Here is a 16,985-nt window from a genome sequence, read left to right on the forward strand (position 1 = left end):
ACCCAGGCCTCCTGATTCCCAGAGAACTGCTCTTTCACAGGAAGATAAGAGTACGGGGCAACGTCACGATGATCGCTGTGGGCTTTCCGATGGTTACGGACCACCTCCTGAGGCCGAGAGGGTGGGGAAAGTCACCCTGCTTCTCGGAGGATAAAGCGGTCCTAATTTCAATCCATAGGAAATGTGCCTTAATTCATCAACATGAAAAGCACAGTGAACAATGAAAACAGAACAGCGGAGCATTTGCCAATTGATTTTGCTTTTCAATAACAGACCTATTAGCAAAAACAAGAAAATTCAGACTGTGCTCTACAATTACATTATTAACAACAATGAAAACAATAAATGGTTATTTTTTTTTTCAATTCAAAAGTTCTACACTGAAGCAACTGCTCTAAGGCATTTGAATTGAATTGTCACACATTAAGTTCTTGGTTTATGAGGCCATGGTTATGACACATAGCATTCCTCTGAGCAGAATATTTCTTTAATGAGGAAACCAGACTTACTTTTAAGAGCTGAAAGAGCTGTAAGCCAGACTGCAATGTAAAAAGTTTGTTTTTTTAAAAACTGCTATTTATAATCATTTAATGACATCCATTAGAAGTGCACGTCAGTGGGGCAGTTTTTTATCTTCAGTCGATATACGCCGGACGTAATTTAATGCTGTGGCCTCACTTGTCGATTCCACCTGTCGCCCGGTAAGTGTTTTTAGGGATTGATCCTCTCCACTTTTCCCATCCTGCTGGAATGGCTGATTAATAATAATAACAACAGCAGCAATAATAATAGGGGTATTTGTTAAGAGCTTACTATGTGCCCGGCACTATACTAAGCACTGGGGTGGACACAAGCAAATCAGATTGGACACAGTTTCCTGTCCCAGGTGGGGCTCGCGGTCTCAATCTCCATTTTGGAGATGAGGTAACTGAAGCCCAGAGAAGTGCAGTGACTTGCTCAAGATCACACAGCAGACAAGTGGCGGAACGGGGATTAGAACCCGTGATCTTCTGAGTCCCAGGCCTGTCCACTACGCCATGCCGCTTCTTAGAGCTTCCTTTAAGTCTCCACCTCCATGGTTCCCTGTGGCACAAGGTCCTTGCCTTCCAGGTGTTTCTAAGCATTCATTCATTCAAGCAAATATGTGAGTCTTGGGAAAACTGTTTTTTAGCAACAACCTAGCAAATTTATTTTCATGTATTTCCATGATCTGTTTTCATACACACTTATCAATACCCTTTATCTACGGCATGAACATTGTTGCAATTTTAGTGAGTGACTTCCAGGCTCAAGTTCATCATATTACTTCTAGGACAGAGATCACATCTACTAATGCTATTATACTTTCCCAAGCTAAACTTAGTACAGTGTTCTTTATTGAGTAGGGGCTCAATAAATTCAAAATTTTTTTAAATGGTATTTGTTAAGTGCTTACTACGTGCCAGGCACTGTACGAAGCGCTGGGGTAGATAAAGGAAATCAGGTTGGACACAGTCCCTGTCTCACGTTGGGCTCACAGTCTCGATCCCCATTTTACAGATGAGGAAACTGAGGCCCAGAAAAGTGAAGTGACCTGTCCAAGGTCACACAGCATACAAGTGGCAGAGCAAGGATTAGAACTCATGGTCTTCTGAGTCCAGGCCGTGCTCTATCCACTACGCCACGCTGCTTCCCTCAATGATTAATTGATTGGTTAGAGAAGCAGTGTGGCTCAGTGGAAAGAGCCCGGGCTTGGGGGTCAGAGGTCATGGGTTCGAATCAGGTTCCGCCGATTGTCAGCTGTGTGACTTTGGGCAAGTCACTTAACTTCTCTGTGCCTCAGTTAATTCCCATTTTACAGATGAGGTAAGACTGTGAGCCCCATGTGGGACAACCTGATCACCTCATATTCCATCAGCTCTTAGAACAGTGCTTTGCACATGGTAAGCACTTAACAAATACCAACTTTATTATTATCATTGGTTAATTATATATTAGGAGCATTTGTGGAATGTAATGTTGATGGCTCTGCTCTGTCTCCCGGTTAAATTCCATTTTTGGAATGGATGAGATTATATTTGAGTTTTTTGAGACTTCCTCCTTTTTCATATGGACAGTAACTTAAAATCCTCCAAAAATACAAAGATCTTAAATGGAAAAATACTTCACTTTAACTTTAAAATCTGGTTACCTTTACATTTCTATCACCTACTACAGCACTCCCTTAATATTTTGACTGCTGTGTTAGATTAAAATAATCAAAAGCTCATATTACCATTTTTGCATAGACAGCTGTACGTGCAATATTTGCACACATGAAATTGAGGGAACAATTATGTAATTATTTATTTATACAGGTAAGACACATGATGAGATATCTTGATTTGCCTAGCGATCCATGCTATTAGAGACTAGCACTTTCAGTTTTGCAAATGCAAAAATGGTTTCTGCCACTAAAATGGCCCAAGAAAATGGAAGACTGATGACTGCCAATGGTTAGCAAGCAATGGTCTTTATTGGATGCCTACTGTGTGCAGAGCACTGCACTAAGCACCGGGGAGAGTACGACACAATAGTTGGTAGACACATTCCCTGCCCACCAGCAGCTTACAGAAGAAGACAGATCTACCGTCTATGCTCTTCTTGCAGAAATTTCAAGTAAATAATCCTTAAGCAGAGATTTTTTTCAGTTTTTTCATATGTTTTCAAAAATAAAAACCCTTCACTTTTAATCCCTGAAAGACTTAATTATAGTGAGGCAATCTGGGGAGCATTGGCAGCTACAAGTGGATTTACACAGGGGTAGTGAAAATAATTTATTTTCCTTCCCTCAAGTCTTGTGTCATTTTTTCAGTATCTAAGCACTTATATGGTATTGACTGAAGCATGATGGGCACAGTCAGTGTAATGTAATGTAATGTTGGTATTTGTTAAGCGTTTATTATGTGCCGAGCACTGTTCTAAGCGCTGGGGTAGACACAGGGGAATCAGGTTGTCCCACGTGGGGCTCACAGTCTTAATCCCCATTTTACAGATGAGGTAACTGAGGCACCGAGAAGTTAAGTGACTTGCCCAAAGTCACACAGCTGACAAGTGGCAGAGTCGGGATTTGAACCCACGACCTCTGACTCCAAAGCCCGTGCTCTTTCCACTGAGCCACGCTGCTTCTCTAAGCACGGACCCGGGAATCAGGTGATGTAGGCTGTAGGCCCAAGCCTGCTATTGGCCTGCAATGTGACCTTGGGTAAGTCACTAAACAGGTAATGCCCAAGTTGACGAGAAACTGTGTCTGATCTGAAGATCTTAATCTCTCCCACTGCATGGTACAGTGCTCTGACATAACCTTTAAAATATACCACAGTCAACAAATGCCATAACTGGGCAGTAGATATTCCAATCAAATCAAGCATTATGTAGAATTTCCAAGAGAGCTAAAGTGCTTAAGAACAGTACTCTGTACAGAGTAATAATAATAATAATGTTGGTGTTTGTTAAGCGCTTACTATATGCAGAGCACTGTTCTAAGCGCTGGGAGAGATACAGGATAATCAGGTTGTCCCACGTGAGGCTCACAGTCTTAATCCCCATTTTACAGATGAGGTAACGGAGGCACAGAGAAGTGAAGTGACTTGCCCACAGTCACACAGCTGACAAGTGGTGAAGCCGGGATTCAAACCCATGACCTGTGACTCCCAAGCCCGGGCTCTTTCCACTGAGCCACGCTGCTTCTCTGAGTAAGCACTCGGTACACTCACTTTGTGTCTTTAAGGCACACATTATTGTACACATTGCTTAAGCATCACAGACTAGAGCTTCTCAAAAGAGGTAACATTTCCAGAGTGCCTGGTAGCCTGCAATGGCAAGAACATAAAGAAGTGGGTAGTATTGTTCAATCCGTTTTATACAACTAGGGCTGGAGGCTACCAAAAAGCCCTAGAAACTGGTGTTGGAAGAAATTTACAATCCTCTTGGGAATTTTTTAGCTTTAAACTCAAAAGGTTATAAACGTCATCAGAATTTCAGAGAACCCTTAGGCAGGGGTTTCTCTACTTTGCTGGCTGTTTTCTCCAAATGTGCCCACACACAGGGATTGTCTCTATCTGCTGCCGAATTGTACATTCCAAGCGCTTAGTACAATGTTCTGCACACAGTAAGCTCTCAATAAATACGACTGAATGAATAGGCGTGCACAGAGACGCACACACATACACACACACACAAACATGAATCATCCAAAAGATGATTATCACTTTTGCAGAAGCAATTTCCAACAAGCCTGAGAATGACTGAGATCATGGACCAGTCTATACCAAGAAACCTTACAAGAGTCAAAAATGTGTATCGGTATTACACAACTGAAAGATTCTGGTTAGGATGAAAGATGCTTTGTAAACATTTTAATCACTATTTTCACTGCTCTTGTTAGGTGAGCTTGACCAGGATATTTACATAAGTAAACAAGCAACAAGTAAACAAGCGATGTCTTTCGGATATTTGGTACTGTATAAAGTTTAATAACTAAATAGTTTTCACGGGGCAGAAACTCTTGGGATTCAAGGAGACAAAGTTCCACCAGTCACTCAGTCAACAGTAAGTCAGGTGGTTCGACCAAACATAGTTCTAACTGCTAAAACACAAATGGTTATATTTATGCCTGCTGTCTACAGGAAGGGAAATAACCATTCTGGAAAAGGAAGAAAATGATACAAATGCTTTTCGTGCTTCAAAAACCAGAACCAAACATGCAAAATAAAGTTCTAAGAAGCTCAAAGGGAGCCATGTTTATGGAACTAGCTCTTGGTTGAATACCAACCATGTGTTTCTGAAATGCAGCCTGCCTCAGCCCACCCATAGTGAGATCTGCAAATCACTGAACCATAAGAATAAAAGGACAAAATCTGGTAGGGGGTTTTCTGTTTCTGAAAATTCTACCAAAATATTCAATTTTATCTCTTCTCTTTTCAAGACATCTGGATTTTAATTTTCCATTTTCATAAGGTCATTGCTTAAAATAAGATATTTTGGTTAATCCCCAACTATACCACTTTTCAACTAAATTGCAGAAAAATGAGTACTCTTAAATGAGTTGTTTTTAATTTTTGGTAGAAACCACTTTTGTTTATTTTGAGGGAGAATTCTAAGTGTATGCGTCACAATAAACACAAAATAAATCTGCAAGTGGAATCCATGTTTATTTTACATGAAACACTTAAAACCTGTTGCATTTAAATTTAATTTTGTTAGCCGGCGTACCCAAAATTGCAAAAAAAAAAATCTAAATCGAAAAGCTCAAGCAATATAAACACATCAAATTTTGCCTTATTTACTGCAGGGAATACATTCTTTCCTCAGATATAGGTGCCTATTCCTAAACGAATACATTAGATAAAATGACAGCTTGCAATCATGTATTTGATGAGTATCTTGTTTGCAATGGTCCAGAAGATTCTTAAAAGGGCTTGGAAACTGCACTTACTGAGGTGTTCATGTACCGTAAATAGGCTAGCGATCTACATGAAGGAGCTAATTCTATATAAGTGCATTTTACCACTTCAACTTTAAAAGTCTGCTCTTCTTGAGTTCTAAAAAGTACTTGGCTGTAGTTTATGTACCCAGAACACAATCCTTTCCCATGGAATTTAACCAATTTTCTATGCCCTGGGAAATGAAGAGAGCTGGAACTAATTCAACAAAAGCAAATGTGCACAGTAAAACAAATTTAATGTTCAACTGCTGAATTTCAAAAATTGATACACACTGGAATCAACAACAAACTTCCTTCTACTTTTTAGAAAGTTGGTGCTCCATCAAGGATCTGTTTTGGCAAGTCAAGTTTGTGCTGTACCCAGTGGTGAGTTGCCTGTTTACTTGCCAATGTGTTGGACAGTAAGAATAGGTCTCAATCTACACAAAAAGACCTCACAACTTGCCATTAAAAGAACAGTGATATCTCAGTATTCAGAAGTGGACTCGGTTTTAACGATTTCTCTTAGGGAGAGAATCCCTTAAATGATAGAACGCCTAGGTATTGTACAAGAGTCCGGATTAGAAACACATCCGAGTCCTACCATGGAATCTGATTGTGAGAACTTATTTTTTTATGGGAGCAACTAGGGCATTCACTCCAAAAGTGGACATTTCCATTTTTACCTTACTGAAAAATCTGATCCAATGCATTTTGCCAAAGCTGTTTTGTATACTGTTAGATCTTGTGAATGATTAGCGATATTGGCAATCAATTCCCAAGGCCATGAATGTTTTATTTACTGATCCTAACACAAACTGATACTGAGAAACAGGCCTTTGAGAAATGTATGATCTGGTACCTCTATAATAAACAGATATACTAGAGAGAAAGTTTGGATTCTGTCTGAAGAATAGAAGAGCTCAGATGTAGTCCCAAAGTCTGAATGTTCTTAATGTTCTACTCCTCTATAGTGGAAATCCAAGAACTCTTTGAGATTTTACAAGTGACCTAAGCAATCAGTCGATCAATCAATGGTATTTATTACGCACTTATTTAGTGCAGAGAGCTGCACTAAATGCTTGGGAGAGTACAATACAACAGAATTAACAGGCACAGAAATGAAAAAATTTTCTTTTTTTCAGTCCCCTTCAAGATTCTAACAACTGGAAGTACTACATGAGTAATTTCAAAATAGTATGAATCAAATCTTCTGAACTACAGAATTTAAGCTAAAGATTGACATCTGCCTCTACAATGGTAAATTCTTGAGTTATATTCTAGCCTTAAATTTAACAGTTTCCAATAAGCTATTTTCAATGCACCTCAGTAGTCAAGGTTTTTTAAAGGTTAACAAAAAGTAACCGAAAAATCCTTAAGTAGATGGGGATTACTGACTATAGGACTCCCACAGATTTCACTCATGTACAAGAACAGATAGGAGGTTTAGTACCTCAATCATGACCTCTAGCCGATACACAATGCTAAACTTCACTAGAATGTTTGCTTTAATATGAGACGTTAATTGACTCTGTAGATTAGGTCTAAAGCACTTCTTATATACCCTCTTCATGGCTTTTAATGTCAGGCTTTCATGATTGAGGGAAGAGGATCGGGCAGGAAAGAAAATTGTAATAAAAAAGAGACAGCTTCGGAAACTATAATATACTTTCTAGAAAGGTTAACAGAGTTAATTGTCTAATGCTATAAGCATTATCATAAAGGCAATTTCTTTTCATACCTACTAGGAGAATGACAAGTTTAGCATCGGTTGAGTTGGAGGGTGGCAATGAAACATGTCTCAGAGAAGAATATAAAGTGCATTTACATGGAGAGTCCCAGGACCACATGACTGAACAAATACCTGAAGAAATAATTGAATTCATCTATATGACTTCAAACAGAATTATCTTAACCCAACACAGGCAGGTAATACTCGATTTTGTTTCTAGAAGTGTCCACAGAAAGTACTTCAACTTCCCTTTGTAATCCATTTCAATACTTTAACATGCTCCACTAAAAAACTGTTTCTATTATCTAATCCAAATTGCACCAGGTGCAGTTTTAACACACCTCTTATTGTTTTGATCTCACTGCAATATGGGTAATCACCATTTCTATGTTGCAACTTCTCTCTCTATCCCTTTCTCTCTCTCTCTCTCTATATATATATATATACTCCTGCATAATGAAGATAATGATGATCATGTTGATGATGCGTAATCCCAGCTCAGAAATGACAGAGAATCCTTAGTCTCATCATTCTGATGTTTTTTGCGAGATGTACATAGAAGACAAGGGGTGAGAGGCACACTGATGGCTGCAGACCATGCACACAGGGGTTAACACCGCTTATAGTAATTATAATTACCATATTTGTTAAGCACTTACTATGTGCCAAGCACTGTTCTAAATGCTGGAGTAGATACAAGGTAATCAGGTTGTCCCAAGTGGGGCTCACAGTCTTAAATCCCCATGTTACAGAGGAGATAACTGAGGCACAGAGAAATTAAGTGGCTTGCCCAAGGTCACACAGCAGACAAGTGGTGGAGCTGGGATTAGCACCCGTGTCCTCTGACTCCCAAGCCCGTGCTTGTTGTTCAGCACTTAATAGTAATATTAACACTTCTGTCTAGCACATCTCTCCTTTGCTGAGGGATGTGACTGTCGACAAATGACTGAATATTCAAAGGGCAGACTTGATTCCAGAAGGACCAGACACATGCCATCTGTCCCCCAAGCACTAGTGTCAGTGAAGCATGGTTTGAGGCTGGTGGCATTACTGCCACCTCCACAGCATATCAAAACTCCACATGAGACCCTGTCAGAGAAGCAGTGTGGCTTAGTGGAAAGAGCACGGCCTTGGGAGTCAGGCTGTGGGTTCTAATCCCGGCTCCACCACTTATCAGCTGTGTGACTTTGGGCAAATCACTTAACTTCTCTGGGCCTAAATTACCTCATCTGTAAAATGGGGATTAAGACTGTGAGCCCCAAGGGGGACAACCTGATTTCCTTGCATCTCCTCAGCGCTTAGAACAGTGCTTGGCACATAGTAAGTGCTTAACAAATACCATAATTATTATTACTGATTCACATCATAGTACCACACTAGTGCCAAAGAACTCTGATTGTCATCATCTTGGTTGCCTGTGATCCCGTCACATCTCCTCAGGGGTCAGCTAGAGATCCTGCCATTTTATCCCGGCTATCTGCTTTACACAGCTCAGATGGACTTATATCCATTCCCCCAACGTACAATCTATAAGAGAGTCGTAAAACAGCTCTCTTGTCTCGGGCCCCACCTGAGCACTCTCCACGAGCCAGGCCACCACTCTGGGTGATGCGGCTCCCAGGTTTGAGCTGGCTTACCTGTTTCCTTGCCGGTTCTCTGAAAAGTCCCCCCCAAACCCTTCTCTGCTTGTTCCCGCACAGTGCCCTGGACATAAATCAGAAAAAGTACCATGGAAGCTCCAAGAACCCATGGCACACTGCCGACCCTCCAGCATTCCTTTGTGACTTTCAGGAGTTGTCGCAGGATCGATCCATGCTATTTATTGAGCGCTTACTCTGTACAGAGTACCGTACTAAGCATTTAGGAGTTCTCTCTCCTACTATGTGGTACAGGGACTGTGTCCAACCTGGTTAACCTCTATCTATCCTAGAGCTTAAAACAGCGCTCGACACGTAAATACAATAATACACTGCAATACAATATTCATTCAATAGTATTTTTTGAGCGCATACTATGTGCAGAGCACTGTACTAAGCGATCGGAATGTACAATTCGGCAACAGATAGAGACAATCCCTGCCCATCGACGGGCTCACAGTCTCGTCGGGGGAGACGGACGGACAAAAACAAGACAACTTAATCGCAATAAATAGATAATGATGATGCATTACCACGGAGTTGGTAGGCACAATGTATGGCCTCGAGAAGCTTAGATTCTGGTAAGCAGGAGCAAAGGCAAGGAGCCCATCACTTCGCATAGCTTCGATGGGGTCTTTCAGCAAGAATCTTCTTGCTCTCCTGAAGCTACTGAATTTCCCACAAGATAGAGAGCATCAGAAAGGCTAGCTGGTCCCCCGGCATCTTGAGGTGATCAGAGTAACCCTGCAGTATATCCCGCCCCTTGACATAATCGGTAGCGTATATCTAGATTAATCTACAGGGCCTAGATTAGCCTACAGTATGCAAATTGCTTTGGGATTCCCTTTACCTTCTCTTCTACAGACTGAAGATTTTCAGTTCTTCCAACCAGTCCCTAAGGAATTTGAGAAGTCAACTCACCATTTTGAGATTCTCCCCTAGACTCCTGCTCAAATGTTCATGTTTCTTTTAAACCACTGAGATAAGAACTAAACACGGATTTAACAGTAACAACAGAATAATAATAACGGTACTTGTAAAGAGCTTGCTATGTGCCAACCACTGTTCTAAGCACTGGGGTAGATACAAGTTAATCGGGTTGGACACAGTCCCCGTCCCACATGGGGCTCACACTCTTAATTCTCATTTTGTAGATGAGGTAACTGAGGCGCAGAGAAGTGAAGTGACTCGCCCAAGGTCACACAAATGACAGGTGGCGGAGCCGGGATTAGAACCCAAGTCCTTCCGACTCCCAGGCCTGTATTCCATCCACTAAGTGATGCTGCTGTCGGATTTCTTCTAAAGAACTGATAAAACAGGACAATGGCACGCTTACTTTCTAGTTCCTTCATGGAACTCTCAGATTTATGTATCCCAAAATCAAACCTGACGTGTAATAATGCTACTATATTTCTGACTCATATTGAGTTAATTATCCACTCTGGTCCCAAGATCTTTTTTTCGCTGAAATGAACATGGGAAGTTCTTCTGTTCCCATATCTGTGCAGTTTGTTTTGCTTCCCTCAATTCCTTTGAGAGAGTTCTGTTCAGGTTTGTAACCTCACCAGCTTCGTGAAAAATTTACAAATAAAACACAGCACTGGCTAGTTGCTGATTAAAAGAAACCATTCTGAGGTGCTTTAAATACCACAGCTAAGTGCTTTCTTAAAAAAATAACTCGTACAAAGTTTCACCCAATAATTCCAAATATGGTTAATTTTTCAAATCCGGGTTCATTCCAGTTTGGGAATTTATGTCCCCAGGCCCTGCATTCAAAAATGTTTGTCATAGTATCTAAAATGTAAACTAATATTAACAGACTTGTTGTTGTCTTATGCTGTTGAGTTGTTTCCAACCCATAGCAATTCCATGGATACATTTCTCCCAGAGCGCCCCAACTCCATCTGCAATCATTCTGGCTTGTATCCATAGAGTTTTCTTGGTAAAAATATGGAAGTAGTTTACCGTGGCCTTCTTCCATGCAGTAGACCTGAGTCTCGTCCCTCGACTCTCTCCCATGCCTGTGCATGAGTTTGACTTTTGACTTGTAGCAGATGGCCTTCCACTCACTAGCCACTGGCCAAGCTAGGAATGGAATGGGTAGGCCTCTGCTTGACTTCCCTCCCATAGCCGAGACTGGTAGAGTACTGGAAACTCTCCGGGTGCCATCTTGAGACTACTCAAGTTCAAATAATGTTCAGATAAATGAAAATAACGAAAATTCACTATTCACAGGCATTTCTCATTATAGTTAGTGGCATTTCTACAACAAGCTCTATGTTTTCCAAATCTTATTGTGATGTTTAAAAATGTTTTCAACCGACAAAAAATATTTAGGGGAAAATTTGTTTATTCAATGTAGACCCATTTTCCATTTTCTGGATAATATTAACCACTGAAGTGCTTCCTGTGTGCTAAGTGCACACCCTACCCCACAAAAGGCTCAAACCTATTTTATCCTCATTTTATAGGTGAGCAAATTAAGCCCTGAGAGCCTAATAGACTCACCCAAGATCAAAAGCAGCTAGTGTGGAACAGGAACTAGAACCCAGGTCTCTTGACTATCAGGGTCCATGTTCTTTCACTACGCCATAGCTTGAGTTTATATGATACATTCCTTTTAAAATCTCAAAATTTATTTCTCACTTTATTATCAGTATCCCATTTATTTAGGGGGCAAAGAATCATTATTCCCATTTTACTGATCTGGAATCTGGCACATCACCTAGTACAGTACATCTCAGTAAGTGAGAGCTCAGTACAAGCTATGAGTAGAGGTGAGGTTTGAAACTCAGTCTCCCTCCAACCTGGTAATTATAATCATGACCGTAGTATTAGGTGCTTACTATGTGCCAAGCACTGTACCGGGAAGCAGTTCAGCCCAGTGGATAAAGCGTGGGGTGGGGAGCCAGAGAACCTGGGTTCTAATCCCCGTTTCATCATCTGCCTACTCTGTGTGACCTTGAACAAGTCACTTAACTTCAGTTCCTCGGTTTCCTCAACTGCCAAATGTGGAGTCAATAGCTGTTCTTCTTTCTACTAAGACTATGAGCTCCATGTGGCATGTAAATTTGTATATTTTAAAGATGCTTCAAACTTAGGTGCTGACCTGCTGGCCTAATCTAAGTAGTCAGATGTCTTAGTTTTGATGTTCCCAAGGGTTAAACTAATCCATATTTACCTGGGAATAGGCTTACTCCAGGAGGTTTCTTCAGAATCTACAAATATAATCATTGCTATTTGTCTTTTTATTTGCCAAGCAAATCTTACATAAAACAAGTAATTAAATCCTCACAGAAGTTAATAATACTGCAGCAAATGAATACGCAAAGATTAATTAGTTTTCAGGTGTTGGGGCAGTCCCTTGGTTTTTTTTACTTGCTTCAATAAAATTTCTAATGCTGCACTAGGAATAAGGATTACCACTAAGAAATGACAGAAGCAATTAATATTCCATACATCCATGTTAAATATCAAATACTTGCAGGTGTTTGTAATGAAACAAAAGACTTGTAATACTAAAAACATATAATGACCACAATGAGGATCGTCTTCCAAAGAAGTGACCAATTTCATGTTAAATTATAGATATGGAATGCACTTAATAATATTTTTATTGGCACCAAAGAAACCCACAAAGATTATGCAAACTCGGTGCAAGTGAAATTTACACAGGCTCAACGAGAATTTTGCTTATGTACATCTTCAGTTAGCCTACTGTTTTTGAAAAGAATTAAAATGAAACTTCAAAACCCAAGAAACTGCTATGACGTTGCTGTTTCTCCAGAAACACACTTGGAAAAGTTTCAGGTATTTGAAGGGATTTCCAGGAGAACTATCCTTCTGACTGGTCTGAAAGACATCCAAGAGGAAGAAGAGGACTTGGAGGATCTGGTTAGTATTCACTTTCAAAAGGAGAGAAACGGGGGAGGCGAGGTAGAGGTTGTCAAGTGTGCCCTGAAGCAGCCCCTGACTATCTATTTTGAGGAAGATAAATAGGAGAGTCTGTGAAGTCAGACGGCTGATCAGGGACCCAGAATTTGACCACCATTTGAACTCTAGACTAAAAAGACTCTGCAGGTCTTCCCCTCTTTAGAATAACAAATCTAGAATGGTCTAATCTCTTTTTATGCTTAAAGACGAAATGAACATCATTTGGTGGTCCTTTTATAAAGGGGAGTGACATTTTTCTCTGGTAGCTTTGTATATCAGCTGCCTCTTTAGGCAACGTGATGCATTAAAGTCTCCGTCTTTCTCAAATCAGATGGCTGCATACCTGACTCACAACTAATTCTCTTCCCCTCTTCAAAGCCCTACTTAGAGCTCACCTCCTCCAAGAGGCCTTCTCAGACTGAGCTTCCCCTTTTCCCTCTGCTCCCTCTGCTGCCCCTCTACCCCCCCTTCACCTCCCCTCAGCTAAGCCCCCTTTTCCCCCCTTTCCCTCTCTCCTCCCCTCAGCACTGAGCTCGTCCGCTCAATTGTATATATTTTTTATTACCTTATTTATTTTGTTAATGAGATGTACATCTCCTTGATTCTATTTATTGCTATTGTTTTAATGAGATGTACATCCCCTTGATTCTATTTATTGCTATTGTTTTTGTCTGTCTCCCCCGATTAGACTGTAAGCCTGTCAATGGGCCGGGACTGTCTCTATCTGCTGCCGATGTGTACATTCAAAGCGCTTAGTCCAGTGCTCTGCACATAGTAAGCGCTCAATAAATACTATTGAATGAATGAATGAAGTCAAAGAAAACATGTCTGATGTTCTCTTCCTCTATTAAAACTAGTAGTTTCTTTAATCACTCCATACTATAATATAATGGATCTACAACACCCTTATCTTATCAACTGCTTCGATATTATTGATAAAACTTGGAGAGCTTTACAGAGGTTTAAAAGATTCATTCAATAGTATTTATTGAGCGCTTACTATGTGCAGAGCACTGTACTAAGCGCTTGGAATGAACAAGTCGGCAACAGATAGAGACAGGCCCTGCCCTTTGACGGGCTTACAGTCTAATCGGGATGATTAAAGGGATGGAAAACAGAGTCTTCGGGAAGAATTGAGGGAACTGAAAATATTATCATGGACAACAGCAGGTGAAGAGAAATTTTAAATTGAACTTGAAAAACATATAAAAATCACTATATAGATGCTGGTCACACTGATATTCAAACACAACACTCTGAAAGTTTCCATTGGTATTTTCTGCATTTGTAGAGTTCTGCTCTAAACATGAAGGAGACTTAAGAAAAAATAGAAAACCCAATACCTGACCTAAAGGATTCTGCAATCTAATGAGGAATATAAGACAAATAATAATAATAATAATGATAATAATAATAGTATTTGTTAAGCGCTTACTATGTGCCAAGAACTGTTTTAAGTGCTGGGGTAGATACAAGGTAATCAGGTTGTCCCACATGGGGCTCACAGTCTTCATCCCCATTTTACAGATGAGGTAACTGAGGCACATAGAGATTAAGTGACTTGCCCAAGGTCACACAGCAGACAAGTGGCGGAGCCGGAATTAAAACCCACATCCTCTGACTCCCAAGCCCGTGCTCTTCCCACTAGGAATGAAATACAATATTTGAAAGTGCATTAGAATAGATATGAGTAATAACATACAGGGGGATAAATAAATCAATGGTAAATAATAAATGAGCAATCTACTTTATACAAATATTAGGATTTGAATACAGTTCTGTGGGCAGATCTGTGCAGTGAACTCCAAAATATTTATTTTTTATTTCAATGTCTGAAATAATTGCCCCTTAAGCTAAAAATATATGGGACTATCCAGCAGGATAAAACAGACAGATATTGGATATTTCACCCATACCTAGAATAACATGGTGTTTATTAGTCTCTAGTTCTCAAGGATCCTTTTCAGTTTTATTAATCTTGAGTTTGATATGTTATATGGGGAAACGAGGCAGGAGGAGGATGGTGAAGGGACAGGGATAGGAAAAGCGAAAGGGGAATTAATTCATTCAATCATTCGATCATATTCATTGAGAGCTTACTGTGTGCAGAGCACTGTACTAAGCTCTTGGGACAGTACAGTGTAACAATAAACAGACATCTTCCCTGCCCACAATGAGTTTAGAGTCTAGAAGGAAGCACAGTGGTCTCTCACTGCACAAATTAAAATGGAAAATTACGTATATTTACATTTACTGTATGATTTATAAAATCATTCTGGCTGTCAAAGTTCCTGAATGCCAAGATTCCTGGAACTAATTTTTTTTTTTTACCATGCATGGATCCAGAATAAACTATGAGACATTATTACCAGTTTTGCCTCCCATTTAGACCCACGTGTCAAAGTGATAGTGTCAGGACTATTATATATATTGTAGCTAGCCCAGGGCTTAGAACAGGGTTTGGCATTTAGTAAGCACTTAGCAAATATCACAGTAAGTTTTACTATCTTTTTCAAATGTTCATAGCCTGCAAATTTTAAGGGAAGTTTGTATAAGGAATATAACAAAAATTTGGGGAACTGCCGTTCATACAAACCATCTGAAAAATAATAATTATGGTATTCGTTCAGTGCTTATTATGTTCCAGGCACTGTACTAAGCACTGGGGTGAATACAGGCAAATTGGGTGGGACACAGTCCCCATCCCACGTGGGGCTCACAGTCTCGATCCCCATTTTAACAGATGAGGTGACTGAGGTAGAGAGAAATGAAGTGACTTGCCCAAGGTCACACAGCAGATGAGTGGCAGAGCCAGAATTAGAATCCATGATCTTCTGACTCCCAGGCCCGTGCTCTATCCACTAAGCCATGCTGCTTCTGAAGTTGATGTAATTTAAAAGAAGTAACACGGCTTGAGTATTCTGCTTTTCCTCCCAGTAATGTTTCAATCTGAAGCTGTTGTTTCAAAAAATTACTGCCTTTGTCTACAGGAAGTAAATTCTACATTTATCAGGAAAAATTAATTCTCACTTTCACATTATAATGGGAAGTCTTTGAGGTTGAAATGAACAAGTATAACGGTTCTTCAAACAATTCCTTTTATTCTAAATCTGTTGACACACTACAAGGTTAAACACAATATGTAAACAAAATACTTGAAAAAAAAGAAGAAAGGTGGTTCCAGGTTTAATTTAATCACATTTAATTAAAAAACTTCCAGAGTTGATACGGTCTGAGGCTGTGTCCTTTGAAGATCATGCCTACAAAACAAGTGTTTCTCTTTTAATGCAATTCCATTTCAACACAGTCCACTTGATTTAAGAATTCGGTGGCTAAAATATCCATTTATTCCAATTTAGAAATGAATGCAATATAGAAATCACCTCATCCAAGCACACTGGGCCTGACCTCCACGACAGCACAGCGGACTGAGACAATCATTCAGATAATTCAGTCAAAACACCTGGGTAATAAAGAGAAGATTACTTTTTTGGCTTTAATGATTTGGTCAATTACCCTAATTCCCCATTTCTCTTGGCCAAAAGATACCTGATTTAGCAAGAGGTCTTCCTTCATTTTCTTTTAGCTACAGTGATATGTGAATTATCAACCCAACTAATTTTATCTTTCCTGAGTCTGCAACAAAGGCACTGCACAGGCAAATTGGGGAAGCGAGTAGAGGCAATTTCAAGTGTTTAGTAATTCAAACTTAACCCACCATTAGTGAGGAAAATTCAGTTCGCTACCCGCTTCAGGCCATATTAACCACCCAGACAGTCCAAATTTACTACATAATTGCTCACATCTACTCTGAACTTTGCACTTTGACAGAATTTGCATGTACAGATGCAGACTAAGAATCCAAAATATCAAATATATCATTTTAAAACCTAGCTCTTATTTCTATTAATCATGATTAAAAGATGCCAAGAGAGGAACACGGAGTTAGAAACCAAGTCAACCGCCAATTATAATCAATCACATTTATCGGTCACTTACTGTGTGCAGAGCACTGTACTAAGCACTTGGTAGAGTACAATATAACAGCAACAGGACCACTGACGTTCTCACTTAAGGTTTCCAGTCTCATGTAAAATTCCCAGAAATCTTTGAAAAACAGGATGTAGCTATATTTTTATGAAATCTTTTTTTATGGTATTTATTAAGTGCTTACTATGTCTCAGGTACCGTTCTGAGTCCCGGGGTAGATACAAGCTAATAAGGTTGGACAGAGTCCATG

The 16,985-nt window shown here is 39.9% G+C and overlaps 1 protein-coding gene and 1 non-coding gene across 3 annotated transcripts in view; both read right to left on the reverse strand.

The window, feature by feature from the left end:
- The window catches only part of PLCB1 (phospholipase C beta 1), a 457,205-nt gene that overhangs the window by 381,405 nt on the left and 58,815 nt on the right, over positions 1-16,985 (reverse strand). The gene's annotated exons all lie outside the window — the stretch shown is intronic.
- On the reverse strand, positions 10,856-10,992 carry LOC114814434. Its single transcript, XR_003762232.1, has one exon. It is a non-coding gene; the product is annotated as a small nucleolar RNA SNORA7 (small nucleolar RNA).

The sequence above is a fragment of the Ornithorhynchus anatinus genome, chromosome 9, assembly GCF_004115215.2.
Source record: "Ornithorhynchus anatinus isolate Pmale09 chromosome 9, mOrnAna1.pri.v4, whole genome shotgun sequence".
NCBI lineage: Eukaryota > Metazoa > Chordata > Mammalia > Monotremata > Ornithorhynchidae > Ornithorhynchus > Ornithorhynchus anatinus.